This window comes from Anolis sagrei, chromosome 11 (assembly GCF_037176765.1).
Source record: "Anolis sagrei isolate rAnoSag1 chromosome 11, rAnoSag1.mat, whole genome shotgun sequence".
NCBI classification, from domain to species: domain Eukaryota; kingdom Metazoa; phylum Chordata; class Lepidosauria; order Squamata; family Dactyloidae; genus Anolis; species Anolis sagrei.
In genome coordinates this window covers 34,151,760-34,178,548 of record NC_090031.1, presented here as the reverse complement: position 1 = coordinate 34,178,548, position 26,789 = coordinate 34,151,760, and the positions used below count along the sequence as shown (strand labels likewise).

Here is a 26,789-nt window from a genome sequence, read left to right as displayed (position 1 = left end):
TACATCACCCTCGCAGCAGTTACACTACAGCAGCAATCTCAAACTGGGGGTCGGAACCCCTGGGGGGGGGGCGCAAGGGGTCGCCAAAGACCACTCGAAAACACAGCATTTTCTGTTCATCATAGATGTTCTCTGACCCAATTCTATCATTGGTGGGATTCAGAATGCTCTTTGTTGGTGAACTATAAATCCCAGCAACTACAACTCCCAAATGTCAAGGGCTATTTTCCCCAAACTCCACCAGTGTTCACATTTGGGCATACTGAGTATTCGTACCAAGTTTAGTCCGGATCTATCATTGTTTGAGTCCACAGTGCTCTCTGGATGCAGGTGAACTACAACTCCAAAACTCAAGATCAGTGCCCACCAACCAGTATTTTCTGTTGGTCGTGGGAGTTCTGTGTGCCAAGTTTGATTCAATTCCATCATTGCTGGAGTTCAGAATACTCTTTGATTGTAGGTGAACTATAAATCCCAGCAACCACAACTCCCAAATGTCAAGGGCTATTTTCCCCAAACTCCACCAGTGTTCAGATTTGGGCATAGTGAATATTCGTACCAAGTTTGGTCCAGATCCATCATTGTTTGAGTCCACAGTGCTGTCTGGATGGAGGTGAACTACAACTCCAAAACTCAAGGTCAATGCCCACCGAACCCTTCCAGTATTTTCTGTTGGTCGTGGGAGTTCTGTGTGTCAAGTTTGGTTCAATTCCATCACTGGTAGAGCTCAGAATGCTCTTTGATTGTAGGCGAACTATAAATCCCAGCAACCACAACTCCCAAATGTCAAGGGCTATTTTCCCCAAACTCCACCAGTGTTCAGATTTGGGCATAGTGAATATTCGTACCAAGTTTGGTCCAGATCCATCATTGTTTTGTCCACAGTGCTGTCTGGATGGAGGTGAACTACAACTCCCAAACTCAAGGTCAATGCCCACAAAACCCTTCCAGTATTTTCTATTGGTTGTGGGAGTTCTTTGTGCCAAGTTTGGTTCAATTCCATCACTGGTGGAGTTCTGAATGCTCTTTGATTGTAGGTGAACTATAAATCCCAGTAATTACAACTCCAAAATGTCAAGAGGTATTTTCCCCAAACTCTACCAGTGTTCACATTTAAGCATTGTGAGTATTTGTACCAAGTTTAGTCCGGATCTATCATTGTGAGTATTTGTGCTAAGTTTGGTCCAGATCCATCATGGTTTGAGTCCACAGTGCTGTCTGGATGGATGTGAACTACAACTCCCAAACTCAAGGTCAATGCCCACCAAACCCTTCCAGTATTTTCTATTGGTCGTGGGAGTTCTGTGTGCCAATTTTGGTTCAATTCAATCATTGCTAGAGTTCAGAATGGTCTTTGATTGTAGGTGAACTATAAATCCCAGCAACCACAACTCCCAAATGTCAAAGTCTATTTTCCCCAAACTCCACCAGTGTTCACATTTGGGCATAGTGAGTATGCGTACCAAATTTGGTCTGGATCTATCATTGTTTGAGTCCACAGTGCTCTCTGGATGTAGGTGAACTACAACTCCAAAACTCAAGGTAAATGCCCACCAAACCCAGTATTTTCTCTTGGTCATGGGAGTCCTGTGTGTAACGTTCATTTCCAAGGTCAATGCCCACCAAACTCCTCCAGTATTTTCTATTGGTCGTGGGAGTTCTGTGTGCCAAGTTTGGTTCAATCCATCACTGGTGGAGTTCAGAATGCTCTTTGGTGTAGGTGAACTATAAATCCTAGCAACTACAACGCCCAAATGACAAAATCAACCCTCCCCCTGACCCCACCAGTATTCAAATGTGAGCTCAAAGATGGGCCCAAAGCCAACCTTTAAAATAGTGGCATAGAGACCGAGAACTGGGAAGCCCTGGCCCTTGAGCGTTCTCGCTGGAGGTCAGCTGTGACCAGCAGTGCTGCGGAATTCCAAGATTGTGAAAGAGAGAAATGTGCCAAGACGAAAACGCATATGCAGGTCAAGAATAGGGCTCCACAGCCGCCTACGTATCCACCGCCAAGGCACATCACTCGGAGGACCATCATCCTCGGACTACGAGGCATTGCTTAAGTAAGTAAGTATCACGTATTTGTGTCAAATTTGGTCCAGAGAATGAAGATATTTATTTATTTACTATATTTCTACCCCGTCCTTCTCAACCCCCGAGGGGAGGACACAGAGCGGCTAACACTGGCAACAATTCGATGCCGCAAATACCACAATATAACAACAATATAAAACCACAAATACACAATAGATTAAAACAATACCATTAGTTATACAATCATATAGCCCTTTCCATTATTACGACAATCATATGGTCCAGTTCAATGTCCAAAGTGCCGTTGTGCCTGTTAGCCAAAGGTCTGATTCCAAAACCACAATTTCAGTTTTTTTCCTAAAGGAAAGGAGGGAGGACGCCGATCTAATCTCACTGGGGAGTGAGTTCCACAAGCAGGGGGTCACCACCGAGAAGGCTCTGTCCCTCGTCCCCATCAGATGCGTTCGTGAGGCCGGTGGGACCGAGAGTAGGGCCTCCCTGGTGGATCTTAAACTACGAGGCGGAACGTACTTGTGCGCCAGCTGCGCCCGTACCTTGGGAAGTCTGACTTGTCCACGGTGGTCCACGCTCTGGTTACATCCCATATAGACTACTGCAACACTCTCTACGTGGGGATGCCTTTGAAGACTGCCCGGAAGCTACAACTAGTCCAACGAGCGGCAGCCAGACTACTAACGGGAGCGGGGTACAGGGAGCATACTACTCCTCTGTTACTACTCCTCTGTTGCGCCAGATCCACTGGCTGCCAATCGGCTTCCGAGCACAATTCAAAGTGCTGGTGCTGACCTATAAATCCCTAAATGACTCCAGCCCAGTTTACCTGTCCGAACGGATTCTCCCCTATGAACCATCAAGGTTGTTAAGATCTTCTGGAGGGTCCCTGCTCTCGGTCCCACCATCTTCGCAATCGAGTCTGGTGGGGATGAGGGACAGGGCCTTCTCGGTGGTGGCCCCTCGGCTCTGGAACTCTCTCCCGATGGAGATTAGAACTGCCCTGAATTTCCTGTTGTCAGCCGGCCTGAGTCGCTCTTCGGAGGTTGAGAAGACCGGGTGTAAAAGCTCTAAATCAGTGGTTCTCAACCTTCCTAATGACGCGACCCCTTAATACAATTCCTCGTGTTGTGGTGACCCCCAACCATAAAATTATTTTTGTTGCTACTCCATAACTGCCATTTTGCTACCATTATGAATTGTCATGTAAATATCTGATATGCAGGATGTATTTTCATTCACTGGACTACATTTGGCGCAAATACCCGATAAGCCCAAATTTGAATACTGGTGGGGTTGGAGGGGGGGGTTATTGATTTTGTCCTTCAGGAGTTGTAGTTGCTGGGATTTATAGTTCACCTACAATGAAAGAGCATTTTGAACTCCACCAATGATGGAATTGAACCAAACCTGGCACACAGAACTCCAACAAAAATGACCAACAGAAAATACTGGGAGGGTTTGGTGGGCACTGACCTTGAGTTTAGGAGTTGTAGTTCACCTCCATCCAGAGAGCATTGTGGACTCTAACGACTCAACCTGTGATTTATAGTTCACCTCCAATCAAAGAGCATTCTGAACTCAACCAAATCAACCTGTGATTTATAGTTCACCTCCAATCAAAGAGCATTCTGAACTCAACCAACTCAACCTGCGATTTATAGTTCACCTCCAATCAAAGAGCATTCTGAACTCAACCAATGATGGAATTGAACCAAACGTGACACACAGGACTCCCATGACCAAGAGAAAATACTGGAAGGGTTTGGTGGGCACTGACCTTGAGTTTTGGAATTGTAGTTCACCTACATCCAGGGAGCACTGTAGACTCAAACAATGAGGGACTCTAACGACAATAGATCTAGACGAGATTTGGCATGAATACTCAATATGCCCAAATGTGAACACTGGTGGAGTTTGGAGGAAATAGAATCTTGACATTTAGGAGTTGCAGTTGCTGGGATTTATAGTTCACCTACAATCACAGAGCATTCTGAACCCCACCAACGATGGAATTGGGCCAAACTTCCCACACAGAACCCCCATGACCAACAGAAAATACTGTGTTTTCTAATGGTCTTTGGTGACCCCTCTGACACCCCCTCACGACCCCCCCAGGGGTCCTGACCCCCAGGTTGAGAAATGCTGCTCTAAATAAATAAATAATAAACATAGAGGGAGATACGTTCGGACAAGTAAGCTGCATAATAGATATTTACATAACGATTCATAACTGTAGCAAGTAGTAATGAAATAAATGTGATGGTTGGGGGTCACCACAACATGCCGGACTGTATTAAGGGGTCGTGGCATTGGGAAGGTTGAGAAACACTACAGAGTGAAGATGGTTCAAATATCCATAGGTCCTCCTGGCCCTGGCCTTCCTTAAGGGTCAGAACTCTCCTTACTTGGAGCACAGAGCGTGTGGGTTCGTTCCAAGGAAGTCCAGAAGGCCAAAGCCACCCGTGCTGACCACAAAGGCCTTTGTCTGAGGGACAGAGGCCTCTCTCAGGAGCCGGGGAAGCGCTGCTACTCGGAGCCCAGGCATTTCTCGCTTTTCCTCTTTATTTCCAGCTCAAGGGCTCCTTCACCCAAAGGGCATCCCGAGCTCTGAGGATCACCTAGGAAGGAATCCCACTGGAGCATTGCAGCGCACCCAAATACCTGGGAGTCACTCTGGACCGTGCTCTGACCTACAAGAAGCATTGCCTGAACATCAAGCAAAAAGTGAGTGCTAGAAACAATATCATACGAAAGCTGACTGGCACAACCTGGGAATCACAACCAGATACAGTGAAGACATCTGCCCTTGCGCTCTGCTACTCTGCTGCTGAGTATGCATGCCCAGTGAGGAACACATCTCACCACGCTAAAACAGTAGATGTGGCTCTTAATGAGACATGCCGCATTATCACAGGGTGTCTGCGCCCTACACCACTGGAGAAATTGCACTGCTTAGCCGGTATTGCACCACCTGACATCCGCCGGGAAGTAGCAGCCAATAGTGAAAGGACCAAGGCAGTGACATCTCCAGCTCATCCCCTGTTTGGGTATCAGCCAGCACGTCAACGGCTTAAATCCAGACATAGTTTTCTAAGATCTACAGAGACACTCGCTGGAACGCCTCAGCAAGCGAGAGTCCAAAAGTGGCAGGCTCAAACACAGAACCTCAACCAATGGCTGATACCCAATAAGAACACCCCCCCCCCTGGGCACACAGAGGACTGGGCGACTTGGAAGGCGCTGAACAGACTGCGCTCTGGCACCACGAGATGCAGAGCCAACCTTCAGAAATGGGGCCACAAAGTGGAATCCTCGACATGCGAGTGTGGAGAGGAGCAAACCACTGACCACCTGCTGCAATGCACCCTGAGCCCTGCCACATGATGCACAAGGGAAGACCTCCTTGCGGCAACACCGGAGGCACTCCAAGGGGCCAGATACTGGTCGAGGGACATTTAATCCACTACCAAACTCACACATTTTGTATTTTGTCTGTTTGTTTCCTTTGTTCTGTTAGAAATGTAATATAATTGACTGGCTGCCCTGACACGAGAAATAAAAATAAACCCAAAGGGCCACCCTGCGGTGCGACTGAGTGACCCTCCTCGCAGGACCTTCAGCTAAAGGGGTCTTCTGTGTCTACGACATTTTGAGACTGTGGGGGGAGAGAAGTCACATCTCACCACAACGACGGGGAGAACAGAAGCTCATTCAAGAGCTTGCATTTTTGGAGAAGTAGGAAGGGAAATGCACTCATTAGGAGGCACTGGGCGCACAAATTGTCCCACGTCAGAAGCTGAAACCCAAGAGACCCTTGAAGGCCAACGTAGAATCCTTGAATCCTAGAGTTGGAAGAGACCTCCTGGGCCATCATCCAGTCCAACCCCATTCTGCCAAGAAGCAGGATAATCCAATTCAAAGCACCCCTGACAGATGGCCATACAGCCTATGTTTAAAAGCCTCCACCACACTGCAGAGCAGAGAGTTCCAGTCATAGAATCATAGAATCCTAGAGTTGGAAGAGACGTGGTGAGCCATCATCCAGTCCAACCCCATTCTGTCAAGAAGCAGGAAAATCCCCTTCAAAGTACCCCCGACAGATGGCCATCCAGCCTCTGTTTCAAAGCCTCCAAAGAAGGAGCCTCCACCACACTCCGGGGCAGAGAGTTCCACTCCTGAACAGCTCTCAGTCATAGAATCCTGGAATCCTAGAGTTGGAAGAGACCTGGTGGGCCATCATCCAGTCCAACCCCATTCTGCCAAGAAGCAGGAAAATCCCATTCAAAGCACCCCCGACAGATGGCCATCTAGCCTATGTTTCAAAGCCTCCACTACACTCCGAGGCAGAGTTCCACTGCTGAACAGCTCTCAGTCATAGAAACCTAGAGTTGGAAGAGTTGGCCATCATCCAGTCCAACCCCATTCTGCCAAGAAGCAGGAAAATCCCATTCAAAGCACCCCCGACAGATGGCCATCCAGCCTCTGTTTCAAAGCCTCCACCACACTCCAGAGCAGAGAGTTCCACTGCTGAACAGCTCTCAGTCATAGAATCACAGGATACCAAAGTTGGAAGAGACCTGGTGGGCCATCATCTAGTCCAACCCCATTCTCCCAAGAAGAAGGAAAATCCCATTCAAAGCACCCCCGACAGATGGCCATCTAGCCTATGTTTCAAAGCCTCCACTACACTCCGAGGCAGAGTTCCACTGCTGAACAGCTCTCAGTCATAGAAACCTAGAGTTGGAAGAGTTGGCCATCATCCAGTCCAACCCCATTCTGCCAAGAAGCAGGAAAATCCCATTCAAAGCACCCCCGACAGATGCCCATCCAGCCTCTGTTTAAAAGCTTCCAAAGAAGGAGCCTCCACCACACTCTCCCATGACCAACAGAAAATACTAGAAGGGTTTGGTAGGCAGTGTCCTTTGGTTTTGGAGTTGTAGTTCACCTACATGCAGAGATCACTGTGAACACAAATGATGGATCTGGACCAAACTCTACATGAATACTCAATATGCCCAAATGTGAACAATGGTAGAGCTTGGGGAAAATAAAATCTTGACATTCAGGAGTTGTAGTTGCTGGAATTTATAGTTCACCTACAATCACAGAGCATTCTGAACCCCACCAACGATAGAATTGGGCCAAACCTCCCACACAGAACCCCCATGTGGGCCACAGCAACGTGTGGCAGGGGATGGCTAGTATATCTATATAAATAAAAATGTAATGTTCGTTTGTGGGATTAACCAATGGAGGAATTGACACCCAATTGACACCAAATTTGGACACAAGACACCTATCAGGGCAACGAGTGACCATCACTCACAAAAACACTGAAAAATACAGCAGAAGAGACAAACACATTCACACATATATACACATATACACAAACAGCAATGGGCCACAGCAATGGGTGGCAGGGGATGGCTAGTATCTATATAAATAAAAATGTAATGTTAATTTGTGGGATTAACATAACTCAAAAACCACTGGATGAGTTGACACCAAGTTTGGACACAAGACACCCATCAGGCACACAAATGACCATCACTCACAAAAACACTGAAAAATACATCAAAAGAGACTTTAAAAGCCAAAACAATAAAATATATTCTCACATATATACACATATACACAAACATATACACAAAGACTGGGCCACAGCAACGTGTGGCAAGGGATGGCTAGTATCTATATAAATAAAAATGTAATGTTAGTTTGTGGGATTAATATAATTGCTAGGTTGGTAGGAGCTGGGGCTAACAGCGGGAGCTCACCCCGCTCCCCGGATTCGAACAGGCAACCTTTTGGTCAGCAGATCAGCGGTTTAACCCGCTGTGGCACCAGGAGGGCCTTATGACATTGCAGTAAGAACCCTGAATTCACAGAACCAGGATTAATTTTAATTACATTTGGCCTACCCATAGATTTTAAAGTGTGTTGTCCTATTGATAATGCTTGTGTTATTGTTTTACTGTTTTGTTGTTTTTAAATTGCTTGTATTGTTGTTGTTATTGCTTGTATTGTTGCATTTTGGGCTCGCCCTCATGTAAGCCGCACCGAGTCCCTTGGGGAGATGGTAGCGGGGTATAGATAAAGTATTATTATTATTATTATTATTATTATGCACAACAACTGAAGTAGAGGATAAAGTGAATTTTGAGATTCCCCAGAACTCAGTCTGAGGGTGGATTTAGAAGCCCGAAAAGAAGGCAAAAGGAAGCGTTGGGTGGGACGTGGGAGGAGGAGCGGATAGTTCATAAACCGCCTTAAGACAGCGTGCGGAAGGTGTTAGGCAGCCTTAATTGGATAAGTCTCAGCCGGGGACAAAACAGATTGCATGTTGCAAGCTAGGACAAAGCTCCTGCCTTCAACAATGCATGTCCAACACATGAAATCGAGCCAATATTGAGGTCACATGGAACAGCGAGCTGCCCGGGAGATCATGGGTATCTTCCCAGAAGGAGCGCCATAACTGGACCCAGAGACCTTTGATCCAGCAAGAGGAGCGCATTAATGTTTACTATGGGATTACTAGTTCCTCCTCCTCCCCGACTCCCGCATTGTGATCTTTGCTCCGCAACATTTTCGCCCTCCAAGGCCTCCCTCTCTGGACATCAGGTCCCGGCTAAAGAACACAGAGCCCCCCGCCTGCTGATGTTCTGGCACCATCTCTCCGCAAGATAAGGGTCCGTAAACAAAGCCTAATTGGGCTGGAAATACTTGCGCCTGGCGCTCCCACCCCTGCCAACAAAAGCCACAGCCCATTCCCACAAGGGGCCCCACCAATTAATCCAGGACTGGATTTCAGACTTACGAAGAGGCAAGGAATGCTCGGTTTGTTTTCGAAAGGCTGTACAGCTCCAGTCCTGCCTAACTAAAGGAAGCGATAGGTCTTGCAAGAGGCCCCTTTCTCATTCTCACCAGGGAAGAAAATGGGAGGCCTTCTCAGTGGCTGCTCCCAGACTTACTTTGGAACTCCCTGCTGCAGCAGACTAAAACGCTATTCCTTTCCATGAGGCTTTAAATCAGCGTTTCTCAACCTGGAGGTCGGGACACATGGAGTGGGGTCACGAGGAGGGTGTCAGAGAGACCAAAGATCGTATTTCTGATGGTCTTAAGAACCAAGTTTGGTCTAGATCCATTGGCATTTTGAGTATCCATGCCAAGTTTGATCCAGATCCATCATTGTTTGAGTCCACAGTGCTCTCTGGATGTAGGTGAACTACAACTCCCAAACTCAAGGTCAATGCCCACCAAACCCTTCCAGTCTTTTCTCTTGGTCATGGGAGTTCTGTGTGCCAAGTTTGGTTCAACTCCATCATTGGTGGAGCTCAGAATGCTCTTTGATTGTAGATGGACTATAAATCCCAGCAACTACAACTCCCAAATGACAAATCAAGCAACAAAGATGATGTTATGGTTGGGGGTCACCACAACATGAGGAACTGTATGAAGGAGTCGTGGCACTCTGAATTTCACCAAAGATGGAATAAGACCAAACTTAGCACACAGAGCCCTCATGACCAGCAAAAAAAAAATACTGAAGGTCTTTGGGGAAAATTCACCTTGATTTTGGGGAGTTGTAGTGCACCTACATCCAGAGAGCACTGTGAATGCAAACACTGATGGATCTGGACCAAACTTGGCATACAGACCTGATATACTGAAAATTGATGACTGGAAGGGTTTGGGGGGAAGTGGTCTTCCTTCCTGGGAATTGTAGTTCACCCACAACCAGAGAAGCTGTGATGTCCACTGATGATGGACCTGGACCAAACTTAGCACACAGAACACCCATGACTAGATGATGCATCTAGAGCAAACTTGCCCAACATCACAAACTAAAGTTCTGATTGAGTTTTTCGGGGTTAATCTGGCATGATGGGAGTTGTAGTTCACCCACAACCTTATGCATTTTGCACAATTAAAAATGCAACGGCGAGTACCCAAGCAAGAATATAATTTATTTATTTTTAAACAATATAACACAATAAAGGCACTAAGGGGAAGCCAAGGGGAAGCTAACCAGACACACAGGAACTTTGAGATTTCTGAGCTGGAGAGCAATTCTGGGATAGATTTGCAAGCTATTTGCTCACTGGGCCTCCGCCCTGCTTATTATGGAGACTTGGCCCTTATGGCAACACCTAGTGTGTTATACCTGTTCTGGCAAAGCGAGGGCATTTCACCTCACATGAGATGAGAAATGGCAAAGGCATGGAGCCACATTCCGTGCCCCACAGGGTGACGAACCAATAGGCCGGGTAGGTCATGACTCATCGGGAGCAAAAAAGGTAGTCCAGCCCAAAGTGAGCGTGAAAAAGAAACTTGCACACTAATGCATGCTAAAAGTCACGGCTAAGGAGAGGTCAAGGCTCAAGGAGCAAATATAGCAGCAGATACGAATTGTGGACACTTCCAGATTTATTTATTTATTTATTTGTCACGTCAGGAGCAAACCTGAGGTATTGCATTGCATTGCAATACGTATTGTATTGCATTTTTTTAACAAACAAACAAAGCACAAATTTTGCAAGCTTGATAGTTGATTAGATGTCCTTTGACCAGTATCTGGCCCCTTGGAGTGCCTCTGGTGTTGCCGCAAGAAGGTCCTCCATGGTGCATGTAGCAAGGCTCAGGTTGCATTGCAGCAGGTGGTCTGTGGTTTGCTCTTCTCCGCACTCGCATGTCGTGGACTCCACTGTGTGGCCCCATTTCTTGAGGTTGGCTCTGCATCTCGTGGTGCCAGAGCGCAGTCTGTTCAGCGCCTTCCAAGTCGCCCAGTCTTCTGTGTGCCCAGGGGGGAATCTCTCATTTGGTATCAGTTCTGGGTTTGAGCCTGCCACTTTTGGACTCTCGCTTGCTGAGGTGTTCCAGCGAGTGTCTCTGTAGATCTTAGAGAACTATTTCTTGATTTAAGTCGTTGACGTGCTGGCTGATACCCAAACAGGGGATGGGCTGGAGATGTCTCTGCCTTGGTCCTTTCACTATTGGCTGCTCCTTCCCGGCGGATGCCAGGTGGTGCAATACCGGCTAAGCAGTGTAATTTCTCCAGTGGTGTAGGGTGCAGACACCCCATGATAATGCGACATGTCTCATTAAGAGCCACATCCCCTGTTTTAGTGTGGTGAGATGTGTTCCACACTGGGCATGCATACCCAGCAGCAGAATAGCACAGCGCAAGGGCAGATGTCTTCTCTGTGTCTGGTTGTGATCCCCAGGTTGTGCCAGTCAGCTTTCGTATGATGTTGTTTCTAGTGCCCACTTTTTGCTTGATGTTCAGGCAGTGCTTCTTGTAGGTCAGAGCATGGTCCAAAGTGACTCCCAGGTATGTGGGTGCACTGCAATGCTCCAGTGGGATTCCTTCCCAGGTAATCATCCTCAGAGCTCAGGATGCTTGTCTGTTCTTAAGGTGAAAGGCGCATGTCTGTGTTTTAGATGGATTAGGGATCAGTTGGTTTTCCCTGTAATAGGCAGTAAGAGCACCTAGAGCTTCGGAGAGCTTCTGTTCTACAGTCTCAAAGCTCCCTGCTTGAGCGGTGATGGCACGATCATCAGCATAGATGAAACTCTCTGTCCCTTCTGGCAGTGGCTGGTCATTTGTGTAAATGTTGAACATGGATGGGGCAAGCACGCTCCCCTGAGGCAGGCCGTTCTTCTGTTTCCGCCATCTGCTTCTCTGGCCCTGGAACTCAACAAAAAAGCTCCTGTTTTGTAGCAGGTTTCCTATGAGGCGGGTGAGGTGGTCGTCCTTGGTGATATTATACATTTTTCTCAGCAATTATTATTATTGCTGATATTGTTATTGTTGTGTTTGGGCACGGCCTCATGTAAGCCGCACCGAGTCCCTTGGGAGGTGGTGGCGGGGTAGAAATAAAGTATTATTATTATTATTATTATTATTATTATTACTTCTGTCATGATTGTACAAAGAACTGTCTAGCAGGGAAGGAAGACATAAGGTGGGCTGCTGTGAGTTTCCTGGGCTGTATGGCCATGTTCCCAAAGGCATTCTCTCCTGGCGTTTCGCCCACATCTATGGCAGGCATCCTCAGAGGTTGCCTGACATACAGTGAGGAAAAGTGTTCTTGCCATACATCAAGGGAACCACTGACCGCATATGGAAGGTGAGGAAGAAACACGACCTACAAACTATCTACAGAGCCACCAAGAAAATCCAAGCAATGATCCATTCAGCAAAGGACAAGAGGGATCCTCTCACTTCATGCAGCTGTGGACAAGTCTCTATAGGGACCACCAAACGCAGACACGAATCAAGGAACGTGAAAGGCACTGCAAACTAATCCAACCAGAAGTCAGCCATAGCTGAGCACTTGATGAACCAACTTGGTCACAGCATATTATTGGGGAACACAGAAGTGCTGGACCATTCTTACAACCACCGTGTCAGATAATACAGAAAAGCCACTGAAATCCACAAGCAAGCGGACAATTTTTTAAAAAAGGAAGAAACCATGAAAATAAACAAAATCAAGATACCAATATTAAAAAATCTCTAAAATCAGGATAGTAAATAACCAGCAACACTCAAAAAACAGGGAATTCCAGATGCATTATTCGTCAATACATCACACAGTCCTAGACACTTGGGAAGGGTCCCACATGCGATCCAAGACAACAGCCAGCAGAGTGTTGACTCATCTTGTTGTGTTTCAAATAATAATAATAATAATAATAATAATAATCTTTAGTTATACCCCACCACCATCTCCCCCAACAGGGACTCGGGGCAGCTTATGTGAGACCAAGCCCAAACAACAAATTACAACAAAATAAAACCAAAAACACAAACAACAAGCAATAACATCACAATTACATCATAACAATAAAGAAAAAAACATATATATGCATTAGCAATATAAAATTACAATCACGGTGACAATGGGTGGGCCACATGTGCAGAATCAAATGACTAAAAATGATTAAAAACTCAGGTGAGATAAAAGGAGGAGCAGGTTATTTAAAGGGGAGCTCAATTAAAAATGGTTTTTTTGGAACCAAGCTTTCCCACAAGGGAGGGAGGACGTGTACTCCAATGACAAAAAAGTTGAGGTTGAGTAATAGTGTGAGGTTGTGTACCTACTCACCAAAGGCGCAGCGGAAGAGCCAGGTTTTGAGGTTCTTTTTGAAGGTTTCTAGGGGAGGGGATTTCCTAATTTCTCCAGGTAAGGAGTTCCAGAGTCGGGGGGCCAAAGAGGAGAAGGCTCTGTCCCTTGTGCCCGCAAGACAAGCTTGTGAAACTGGTAGGGGCGAAAGGAGGGCTTCCCCCGAAGATTGGAGGGCTCGGGCTGGTTCATGGAGGGAGACACAGTCACGAAGGTAGGTTCAGAAGAGACCTGAGGGCACATAACAACTACCAGTGTTGACAGGGAAACTAACACCTCCGCTGCAGGCAGAGCAGATTACCCCCAATTATACCTTTGAAGCCCAGTTTCCCCCCCCCCCCCCTGCAAACCCCTCCCTGACCACCTATTATGCCCACAGAAGGCGCCAGCTGCTCAGCTTTCAAGGAGGGCCGGTTCATCGACAACACATACAACTCCCAACAAGAATTTATATAACTGGCGAAGCTGCTCTCCAGTCTGCAAGCAAAGGGTTGCACCAAATTGGGGGGGGGGGGGGGCGCGGGGGGGCATTTGCAACCCTAAGGAATGCCAAGCTGCCCCAAGGCTGGAAAGAAAACACACCTCCTTCCTTATGTAAGGAAAACTAAGCGACACATGTCCCCGATCATCTCAAGGGCCTCGGCAAACAGTTCCGCCTGCGATATTGCAGGCACACGCCCAACCATAACACCGGGAAGACGTCACTGATCTAAACGAGAGGCCTGGCATGGCACTCCCACACAGAAAGGCAGCGCTCTGGCGGTGTCTGTGGCACATGTAAATACACACCGTTAGGTCAAGGGAGGCTGTTGACACACAAACAAAGCACCCCGGCCTCAAATGGGATGCTTATGATAGAAAAGGCAGGATTCAGGGAACACATACACAGGCAGTTACCAACATACAACTTGCAAACATCCGAGTTACAAACATCTGACTTGCAAACATCCGACTTGCAAACGTCCACATTACATACAACTTGCAAACGTCCACGTTACAGACATACGACTTGCAAATGTCTGAGTGACAAACATACAACTTGCAAACGTCAGAGTTACAAACATCTGACTTGCAAACATCCGACTTGCAAACGTCCACATTACATACAACTTGCAAACGTCCACGTTACAGACATACGACTTGCAAATGTCTGAGTGACAAACATACAACTTGCAAACATCCGAGTTACAAACATCTGACTTGCAAACATCCGACTTGCAAACGTCCACATTACATACAACTTGCAAACGTCCACGTTACAGACATACGACTTGCAAATGTCTGAGTGACAAACATCTGACTTGCAAACATCCGACTTGGAAATGTCCACATTAATCCGACTTGCAAACGTCTGAGTTACAAATATACAACTTGCAAACGTCAGAGTTACAAACGTCCACATTACAAACATACGACTTGCAAACGTCTGAGTTACAAACATACGACTTGCAAACATCCATGTTACAAACATACAACTTGCAAACGTCTGAGTTACAAACATACGACTTGCAAACATCCATGTTACAAACATGCGACTTGCAAATGTCCGAGTTACAAACATACAACTTGCAAACGTCAGAGTTACAAACATCTGAGTTATAAACATCTGACTTGCAAACATCCGAGTTACAAACATCCGATTTGCAAACGTCTGCATTACAAACATCTGACTTACAAACATCCACGTTACAAACATCCAACTTGCAAACGTCTGAGTTACAAGCATTGGTGTGGATTTTGCAAGATTCCACCCACCACCTGTCCCTTAATCCTTTCCTATTCTTTTCAATGGCACACAATTTCTTCCTAGATTTTATGTCTTTCCTCCACCACAGACATCCCAGTGTTTCTGACTCTCTCAATTGGTGTGGATTTTGCATGACCCCGCCCACCGCCTCTCCCTTAACCCTTTCCTATTCTTTTCAATGGCGCACAATTTCTTCCTAGATTTTATGTCTTTCCTCCACCACAGACACCTCAGTGTTTCTGATTCTCTCCATTAGTGTGGATTTTGCATGACCCCGCCCACTGCCTCTCCCTTAACTCATTTCTATTCTTGTCAATGGCGCACAGGCTTTCATTCGGGCGCAATTTCATCCAAGATTTTATGTGTTTCCTCCACCACAGACACCTCAGTGTTTCTGACTCTCTCCATTGGTGAACAAACTTGCCACACAGAACCCCCATGACCTTTCCAATTCTTTACTATGGCACACAACAAACACAGGAATTGATCAGCAAAATGCATTTCCAACAACTTTTCATGATGGTCGCCCAATCAATTCCGCGAAGAGGAAGTGCTTAATGCAAAATCCATATCATGAGTTACAGCCCTCCACACACTGGTGCCACCCAAAGGTGCTGAAACTCCCATCATGTGGGATAGAAAGAGTGGGGGTCACACCACTAAAACGTTTGGAAATGCCTGCATTGGGGAACACAACAGTACAAAGCCAGAAAAACAATCCGGCTGCTTTCCAAGAGAGGAATTGGAGACAAAGGTGTAGAAGTTATCTCTTCGGAAAGGTGGCCAATTTGACCCCAGAGTGACGCAAAGCACACATCATTTGCAAACACACAAATACAGATACAACTCCAGGTGGACACAAACATGCCTTCAAATAGCTGGACCTGCTTATCAGAACAAGCCAAAAGCAGCTTGAGCCAGGTGTATGCAAAACAGAGGCACACCTTTCCACAGGTAAAGGACACACTCTGGTGCATATTTGTCCGGAAATGCACGCAGATATATTCATTCCTCTACATGGGAGGTATGCAAGTAATTTAGATTTCTATGCATGTGTAAGCTCTTGCATAGAGATATTGGCCCTCATATGGCTAGTCAAATCGAACACAGCTAGATGCCCTTTTAATTTTCTGTGTTTCCTCCACCGCAGGCATCCCAGTGTTTTGTACTCTCTCCACTGGTGTGGAATTTGCATGACCCCGCCCACTGCCTCTCCCCTAACCCTTTCCTACTAACCCTTTCCTATATTATTGTTATTAATATTATTATGCTCAGTTTACAAGTCTAAAGGAGGCTGGACCAGGCCTATTGTTATCACAACAACACACAAATATATACACACCCACATATACACACACACAAAACACATATACACAGACTGGGCCAAACACACAAAACACATATACACAGACTGGAGAGAGAGAGAGAGAGAGAGAGAGTATATATATATATATAATTTATTATTATTATTATTATTATTATTATTATGTTCAGTTTACAAGTCTGAACACACACAAAAAACACATATACACAGACTGGGCCACAGCATCACGTGGCAGGGGATGGCTATTATTTATATTATATATTTATTATTATTATTATTATGCTCAGTTTACAAGCTTAAAGGAGGCTGGACCAGGCCTATTGCTATCACAACAACACACAAATATATATACACATATATATACACACACACAAAACACATATACACAGACCGGGCCAAACGCACAAAACATATATACACAGACTGGGTAGAGAGCGAGAGAGAGAGTATATATAAATATATATTTATTATTATTATTATTATTATTATTATTATTATGTTCAGTTTACAAGTCTGAACACACACAAATATATACACACACAAAACACATATACACAGACTGGGCCACAGCATCATGTGGCAGGGGACGGCTAGTATATATATTATTATTATTATTATTATTATTTATATTACATATTATTATTATTATTATTATTATTATTATTATTATGTTCAGTTTACAAGCCTAAAGGAGGCTGGACCAGGCCTATTGCAATCACAACAACACACAAATATATACACATACAAAACACATATACACAGACTGGGCCACAGCATCACGTGGCAGGGGACGGCTAGTGTATATATATATATATATATATATATATATATATAATTTATATTACATAGTTTTTATTATTATTATTATTATTATTATTATTATTATTATTATGTTCAGTTTACAAGCCTAAAGGAGGCTGGACCAGGTCTATTGCAATCACAACAACACACAAATATATACACACACACAAAACACATATACACAGACCGGTCCACAGCAATGCGTGGCAGGGGATGGCTAGTATATATATAGATGATGATGATGATGAGGGGTGCTTTGAATGCAATATTCCTGCTTCTTGGCAGAATGGGGTTGGACTGGATGGCCCATGAGGTCTCTTCCAACTCTTTGATTCTATGATGATGATGATGATTATGTATTATTACACATACTGGGCCACAGCATCGCGTGGCAGGGGGCGACTAGTATATATATAGATTATTATTATTTATATTATAATTATATTATTATTATTATTATTATTATTATTATTATTATTATTATTATGTTCAGTTTACAAGCCTAAAGGAGGCTGGACCAGGCCTCTTGCTATCACAACAACACACAAATACACACACACACAGAGATATACACAGACTGGGCCACAGCAATGCATGGCAGCTAGTATATATATAATAATAATTATTTATATTATATTATTATATTTATTATTATATTTACTATTATTATTATTACTATTATTACTATTATCCTCAGTTTACAAGCCTAAAGGAGGCTGGACCAGGCCTATTGCAATCACAACAACACACAAATATATACACACACACAAAACACATATACACAGACCGGTCCACAGCAATGCGTGGCAGGGGATGGCTAGCATATATATAGATGATGATGATGAGGGGTGCTTTGAATGCAATATTCCTGCTTCTTGGCAGAATGGGGTTGGACTGGATGGCCCATGAGGTCTCTTCCAACTCTTTGATTCTATGATGATGATGATGATTATGTATTATTACACATACTGGGCCACAGCATTGCGTGGCAGGGGACGACTAGTATATATATAGATTATTATTATTTATATTATAATTATATTATTATTATTATTATTATTATTATTATTATGTTCAGTTTACAAGCCTAAAGGAGGCTGGACCAGGCCTCTTGCAATCACAACAACACACAAATACACACACACACAGAGATATACACAGACTGGGCCACAGCAATGCATGGCAGCTAGTATATATATAATAATTATTATTTATATTATATTATTATATTATATTATTATATTTATTATTATATTTACTATTATATTTACTATTATTATTATTATTATTATTATTATTGTGTTCAGTTTACAAGCCTAAAGGAGGCTGGACCAGGCCTATTGCAATCACAACAACACACAAATATATACACACACAAAACACATTTACACAGACTGGGCCATACACACAAAACACATATACACAGACTGGGTAGTGTGTGTATGTGTATATATATATAGTTTATTATTATTATTATTATTATTGTGTTCAGTTTATAAGCCTAAAGGAGGCTGGACCAGGCCCCTTGCAACCACCACAACACCCCACCCATGCTTTTCCTTTTCTGTGCACAAACCACACACCTTGCTCCTTTCCCCTCCCATCTCTCTCTCCCTCTCTCTTCACATGCTCAGAGGCCACCTTTTCCTCCTCCTTTTGAGCTTCTGTTCTGAAGAAGGTGAAGAAGGCAGGTGTGCTGCCAGGTGTGCAAAAGGGGAGGGAGGGAGGGAGGCCTTTGAAGTTGTGTGTGGGCCCACCCACCCACCTACCCGAGTGTGTGTGGATGTGAGGGAAAGGCTCACACCCAGGAAAGCTCCCTCCCTTCCCCTTCTCCTCCTCCCGCTCCCAGGTGGGCTCCTCACCGGGGTGGCGGCGTTGTCTTGGGCTTCTCCTCCTCCTCGGCTTCTCCTTCTCCTTCCCGGGCGGGCCTGTGAGCCGGCGAAGGCGGAGGAAAGAGGCAGGCCCAAGCCGGGAAAGGCAGGCCTCACACAAGCCCCGCCCCTTCCGCTAGCTCCGCCCTCTCCTCGCAGGGCTCCACCCCCTCCTTTGACTCCGCCTCCTCCGTTGAGTCCATTGGCTCCGCCCCCTTTGTTGATTCCATTGGCTCCGCCCCTTCAATGAATTCCACTGGCTCCGCCCCCTTTGTTGATTCCATTGGCTCCGTCCCTTCAATGAATGCCACTGGCTCCGCCCCCTTTGTTGATTCCATTGGCTCCGCCCCTTCAATGAATGCCACTGGCTCCGCCTCCTCCGTTGGCTCCGCCCCCTGAGGAAGGAAAAGAAGAATTCTTCTTAGCCTTATTATTATTAACATTATCCAAAACCCTTTTGTAATAGCAATAATAATAATCATCATCATCATCATAATTCTACATAACCACACACCTTCCTCCCTCCTCCCTCTACTATTAATTATATATATATATATATATATATATATAGTTCTAGACAATCACACACCATTATTATTATTATATGATATAATAGTTCTACACAAACACACACCTTTATTATTAATTATGAGTATATATGACATATATATATATATAAATACTCACTGCATAATGAGTACCTTAAAAACAAAAGAACCAATGAACGAAATCACACCAAATTTGGCAACAAAACGTCTCACAACACAAGGAGTGATCATCACTCAAAAATTTATGATTTTGTCATTTGGGAGATGTAGTTGCTGGGATTTATAGTTCACCTACAATCAAGGAGCATTCTGAACTCCACCAACGATAGAATTGAACCAAACTTGGCACACAGAACTCCCACGACCAGGAGAAAACACTGGAAGGGTTTGGTGGGCACTGACCTTGAGTTTGGGAGTTGTAGTTCACCTACATCCAGAGAGCACTGTGGACTCAAACAATGATGGATCTGGATCAAACTTGGCACAAGCACTCAATACGCCCAAATATGAACACAGATGGAGTTTGATATTTGGGAGTTGTAGTCACTGGGATTCACAGTTCACCTACAATCAAAGAACATTCTGAACCCTACAACTTCCTGACACTTTTCTCTATTGATACTATTTCTACACAACCACACTTTCCTCCCACATTCCGTTGTTGTTGTTATTGTTGCTTCTATACCTTCCTCACACCTTCCCACCTTTTTCACTCCTGTTAAAAACCCCACTTTGAGGACGAGGATAGTAACAACAACAACAACAACAATGTCTTCCCTTCATTTTGTCAGGGACTTTCATAATTCCCTCACATATTCCTTGTTATTATCATCCTAATTCAGATAGATAGATAGATAGATAGATAGATAGATAGATGATTCTAACTATATTGCCATACAACTATTTCCAACTACTATTACTACTACTCCTAGTGTTGTTGTTATGTGGGCTGGATGTTAATTTTGAGGGCTTCGAAACGGGATAGTAATCGTGAGGGTTGTCGTTCCCTCACTGTCAAAATGGCGGCCTCTCAGGTTCCCGCCTTTTTCACCATCACACCTTTTTTCACTCCTGTTATAAACTCCACTTTGAGGAAGAGAAGAGTAATAATAACAACAACAACAACAACAACAACGTCTTTCCTTCAGTTTGTCAGGGACTTTCATAATTCCCTCACATATTCCTTGTTATTATCATCCTAATTCAGATATAGATAGATAGATAGATATGATTATAACTATATTGGCATACATTTGAGGACTAGCAACTACTATTACTACTACTACTACTATTGTTGTTGTTATGTGGGCTGGCTGTTACTTTTGAGGGCTTTGAAACGGGATAGTAATCGTGAGGGTTGTCGTTCCCTCACCGTCAAAATGGCGGTCTCACTGGTTCCCACCTTTTTCACTCCTGTTATAAACTCCACTTTGAGGGAGAGGAAAGTAACAACAACAACAACAACAACAGCAACGTCTTCCCTTCAGTTTGCCGGGGACTTTCATAATCCCCTCACAAATTTTTTGTTATTATCATCCTAATTCTTATCGGCCTTTTTCATATTTTTGTATGATTATAACTACATTGGCATACATTTGAGGACTTGCAACTACTATTACTACTACTACTCCTATGGTTGTTGTTGTTATGTGGGCTTGCTGTTTACTTTTGAGGGCTTCAAAACGGGATAGTAATCGTGAGGGTTGTCATTCCCTCACCGTCAAAATGGCGGCCTCTCTTGTTCCTGCCTTTTTCACCATCACACCTTTTTTCACTCTTGTTATAAATTCCACTTTGAGAAAGAGGAAAGTAACAACAACAACAACAACAATGTCTTCCCTTCAATTTGCTGGGGACTTTCATAATCCCCTCGCAATTTTTTTGTTGTTATCACCCTAATTCTTATCGGCCTTTTTCATATTTTTGTATGATTATAACTATATTGGCATACATTTGAGGACTTGCAACTACTACTACTATTACTACTACTACTACTATTGTTGTTATGTAGCTGTTACTTTTGAGGGCTTCGAAACGGGATAGTAATCGTGAGGGTTGTCGTTCCCTCACTGTCAAAATGGCGGCCTCTCTTGTTCCCGCCTTTTTCACCATCACACCTTTTTTCACTCCTGTTATAAACTCCACTTTGAGGAAGAGGAAAGTAACAACAACAACAACAACAACAACAACGTCTTCCCTTCAGTTTGCCGGGTACTTTTATAATCCCCTCACAAATTCTTTGTTGTTATCATCCTAATTCTTATCGGCCTTTTTCACATGTTTGTATGATTATAACTACATTGGCATACACTTGAGGACTTGCAACTACTACTACTATTACTACTACTATGGTTGTTGTTGTTATGTGAGCTGGCTGTTACTTTTGAGGGCTTCAAAAAGGGATAGTAATTGTGAGGGTTGTCGTTCTCTCACCGTCAAAATGGCGGCCTCTCTTGTTCCCGCCTTTTTCACCATCACACCTTTTTCACTCCTGTTATAAACTCCACTTTGAGGAAGAGGAAAGTAACAACAACAACAACAACAACAACGTCTTCCCTTCAGTTTGCCGGGGACTTTCATAATCCCCTCACAAATTCTTTGTTATTATCATCCTAATTCTTATCGGCCTTTTTCATATTTTTGCATGATTATAACTACATTGGCATACATTTGAGGACTTGCAACTACTATTACTATTACTACTACTATGGTTGTTGTTGTTATGTGAGCTGGCTGTTACTTTTGAGGGCTTCAAAACAGGATAGTAATCATGAGGGTTGTCGTTCTCTCACCGTCAAAATGGCGGCCTCTCTTGTTCCCACCTTTTTCACCATTACACCTTTTTTCACTCCTGTTATAAACTCCACTTTGAGGAAGAGGAAAGTAACAACAACAACAACAACAACAACGTCTTCCCTTCAGTTTGCTGGGGACTTTCATAATCCCCTCACAAATTCTTTGTTATTATCATCCTAATTCTTATTGGCCTTTTTCATTTTTGTATGATTATAACTACATTGGCATACGTTTGAGGACTTGCAACTACTATTACTACTACTACTCCTAGTGTTGTTGTTATGTGGGCAGGCTGTTACTTTTGAGGGCTTTGAAACGGGATAGTAATCGTGAGGGTTGTCGTTCCCTCACCGTCAAAATGGCGGCCTCACTTGTTCCCGCCTTTTTCACCATCACCTTTTTTCACTCCTGTTATAAACTCCACTTTGAGGAAGAGGAAAGTAACAACAACAACAACGTCTTCCCTTCAGTTTGACGGGGACTTTCATAATTCCCTCACAAATTCTTTGTTATCCTAATTCTTATAGGCCTTTTTCATATTTTTGTATGATTATAACTACATTGGCATACATTTGAGGACTTGCAACTATTACTACTATTCCTACTACTATGGTTGTTGTTGTTATGTGGGTTTGCTGTTACTTTGGAGGATTTCGAAACGGGATAGTAATTGTGACGGCTGTCGTTCCCTTACCGTCAAAATCACGGCCTCTCTTGTTCCCGCCTTTTTCACCATCCCATCTTTTTCACTCCTGTTATAAACTCCACTTTGAGGAAGAGGAAAGTAACAACAACAACAACAACAACAGAGTCTTCCCTTCAGTTTGCCGGGGACTTTCATAATCCCCTCACAAATTCTTTGTTATTATCATCCTAATTCTTATTGGCCTTTTTCCTACTTTTGTATGATTATAACTATACTGGCATACATTTGAGGACTTGCAACTACTACTACTATTACTACTACTACTACTACTATTGTTGTTGTTATGTAGCTGTTACTTTTGAGGGCTTCGAAACGGGATAGTAATCGTGAGGGTTGTCGTTCCTTCACCATCAAAATGGTGGCCTCACTGATTCCCGCCTTTTTTCCTGAAGGGAAATTTCAGTCTCTTTTCTGAGGGAAAAAAAGAAAAACTTCTCAAGCAACTGATGAGAAAGATGATAGTAGTAGTCATAATCTTCTATTTTCTATCTATACACATAATAAAAGTGGAAATATTCATGTGTGTTTATGTATCTGGGGTGTCCACTTCCACAGACGAGCTCCGGTCTCCACAAACAAATATGGCTGCCACTCTTGAGGAGACACTCATGTTCCTCCCTCAACTGACATTGTAGGTTAGAGTGAATCCCATGGATATGTCCTCCAACACCACACTGCCCACCACCCAAGGGAAGGTCTTCATTCAGGGATAATTCCATCCTAGATTGTATGTGTTTCCTCCACCACAGACATCCCAGTGAGCAGGAGACACCCATGTCCCTCCCTCCACTGACATTGCAGGTTATAGCAAGCACCATGAACATGTCCAAGAGCCATGCCAATCTCCTCCACCAACACCACTCAAGGGAAGGCTTTCAGACAGGGACTGTTCCATCCTAGATTTTATGTGTTTCCTCCACCACAGGCACCACAGTGTTCCTTACTATCTAGATTGTTGTGGACATTGTAGGTTAGAGTGAATGCCATGAACATGTCCAAGAGCCCTGCCAATGTCCTCCACCAACACCACACTGTCCACCACTCAAGGGAAGGCTTTCATATGGGGACTGCTCCATCCTAGATTGTATATGTTTCCTCCACCACAGACATCCCACTACTCAGGAGACACCAAAGGCTCTCCCTCCAATGGCATTGTAGGTTAGAGTGAATGCCATGAACATGTCCAAGAGCCCTGCCAGTGTCCTCCACCAACATTACACTGCCCACCACCCAAGGGAAGGCCTTCATTCAGGGACAATTCCATCTTAGATTGTATGTGTTTCCTCCACCACAGACATCCCACTACTGAGGAGACACCAAAGGCTCTCCCTCCAATGGCATTGTAGGTTAGAGTGAATGCCATGAACATGTCCAAGAGCCCTGCCAGTGTCCTCCACCAACATTACACTGCCCACCACCCAAGGGAAGGCCTTCATTCAGGGACAATTCCATCTTAGATTGTATGTGTTTCCTCCACCACAGACATCCCACTACTGAGGAGACACCAAAGGCTCTCCCTCCAATGGCATTGTAGGTTAGAGTGAATGCCATGAACATGTCCAAGAGCCCTGCCAATGTCCTCCACCAAAGTCACACTGCGAACCACCCAAGGGAAGACCTTCATTCAAGGACAATTCCATCCTAGATTGTGTTTCCTCCACCACAGACACCCCAGTGAACAGGGGACACCAAAGGTTCTCCCTCCAATGGCATTGTAAGTTAGATTGAAGGCCATGAACATGTCCAAGAGTCCTGCCAATGTCCTCCACCAACACCACACTGCCCACCACCCAAGGGAAGGCTTTCAGACGGAGACAATTCCATCCTCAATTATATGTGTTTCTTCCACCACAGACATTCCAGTGAGCAGGAGACACCCATGTCCCTCCCTCCACTGACATTGCAGGTTATAGCAAGCACCATGAACATGTCCAAGAGCCATGCCAGTGTCCTCCACCAACATCACACTGCCCACTACCCAAGGGAAGGCCATTCAGGCAAAATTTCATCCAAGATTGTATGTGGTTCCTCCACCACAGACACCCCAATGTCCCTCCCTCCACCGACTTTGCAGGTTATAGCGAGCATCATGAACATGTCCAAGAGCCCTGCCAATGTCCTCCACCAACACCACACTGCCCACCACCCAAGGGAAGGCCTTCATTTGGGACAATTCTATCCTAGATTGTATGTGTTTCCTCCACCACAGGCACCCCAGTATTCCTTACTCTCTACATTGGTGTGGAATTTGCATGACCCCGCCCACTGCCTTTCCTATTCTTTTCTATGGCATACAGCAAACAGAGGAATTGATCAGCAACCGAACATACTGGAGAAGTTTGGGGAGAATTCACCAGGATTTATAGGAATTGTAGGTCCTGGGATTTATAGTTCACCTGCAATCTAAGAACTTCACTCTGAACCCCACCAATGATAGACCTGGAACTCACTTGGCACACAGAACCTTCCATGACCAACAAAACATACTGGAGGTCTTTGGAAGGATTTAGAGGAGTTGTAGTTCACCTACACCGTACATGAACCCAAACAATGATGGATCGGGACCAAACTTGGCACGCATATCCAATATGCCCAAATTTGAATACTGGTGGGTTTTGAGGGGAAATGGCCTGGACATTTTGGAGTTGTAGGTACCGGGATTTATAGTTCACCTGCAATCCATGAACACTCTGAACTCCACAAAAGATGGAATTGGACCCAACTTGGCACACAGAACTCCCATGACCAACAACAAGTACTGGAGGTCTTTGGGGAAAATTCACCTTGATTTAGGGGAGTTGTAGTTCACCTACATCCAGAGATCACTGTGAACCCAAACACCGACGCATCTGGGCCAAACTTGGCACATGTACCCGATATGCCGAAATTGGATTACTGGAGGAGTTTGGAGGAATTTCACCTAGATTTATGGGAGTTGTAGTTCACCTACATCCAAAGAGCACTGAGAACTCAAACACTGATGGATCGGGACCAAACTTGGCACATGTACCCGATATGCTGAAATTGGATTACTGCAGGGGTTTGGAGGAATTTCACCTAGATTTATGGGAGTTGTAGTTCACCTGCAGCCAGATAGCACTGAGAACCCAAACACTGATGGATCGGGGCCAAACTTGGCATTGTTATGCAATATGCCGAAATTGAGTTACTGGAGGGGTTTGGCAGGAACTTGGGAAGAACTGACCTTCCTTTCTGGGAGTTGTAGTTCACCCACAACCAGAGAAACAGTGACTTCCACCAATGATGGACCTGGACCAAACTTGGCACACAGAACCCCCATGACTAAATTAACCTACTGGAAGGGTTTGAGGGGTCTGACTCACCATAATGGGAGTTGTAGTTCACCCACAACCGTAGGCATTTATGGGTACCCAAGCTAGTAATAAATGAACATATTGGGAATGGCTCTTTCTCCCTTTTCCAAGGCCTTTTGCGCCACCTTGTGGCTTTGTCTATCAAAAGCATGCTATGAACTCCAGTGGGTTTCCTGTGATTTGTGGTTTCGGAGGGGACTGACTTCAGATGTTGGGAGTTATAGTTCACCCACATCAACAGACCAATGTGCATTCAATTGATGGATCTGGACCAAACTTGGCACAAATACCCAACATGCCAAACTTGGAATACTAGTGGGGTTTCAAGGGGACTGACCTCAGATGTTGGGAGTTATAGTTCACCCACATCGACAGAACAATGTGCATTCAACTGATGGATCTGGACCAAACTTGGCACAAATACGCAACATGCCAAACTTGGAATACTGGTGGGGTTTTGAGGGGACTGGCCTCAGATGATGG

General features: G+C 44.5%; 1 protein-coding gene across 5 annotated transcripts in view; it reads right to left on the bottom strand.

Annotated features, from left to right (window-relative positions):
* The window catches only part of MYO18A (myosin XVIIIA), a 264,342-nt gene extending 245,285 nt beyond the window's left edge, over positions 1-19,057 (bottom strand). For 4 of the 5 annotated variants that reach the window (XM_067472196.1, XM_067472197.1, XM_067472198.1 and 1 more), the window contains exon 1: positions 18,913-19,055. The gene's annotated coding sequence lies outside the window, so the exon portion shown is untranslated. Of the gene's footprint in view, positions 1-18,912 lie in introns of all 5 variants that reach the window. The other variant, XM_067472195.1, reaches the window with a different exon arrangement.
* Between the last annotated feature and the right edge of the window lie 7,732 nt (positions 19,058-26,789).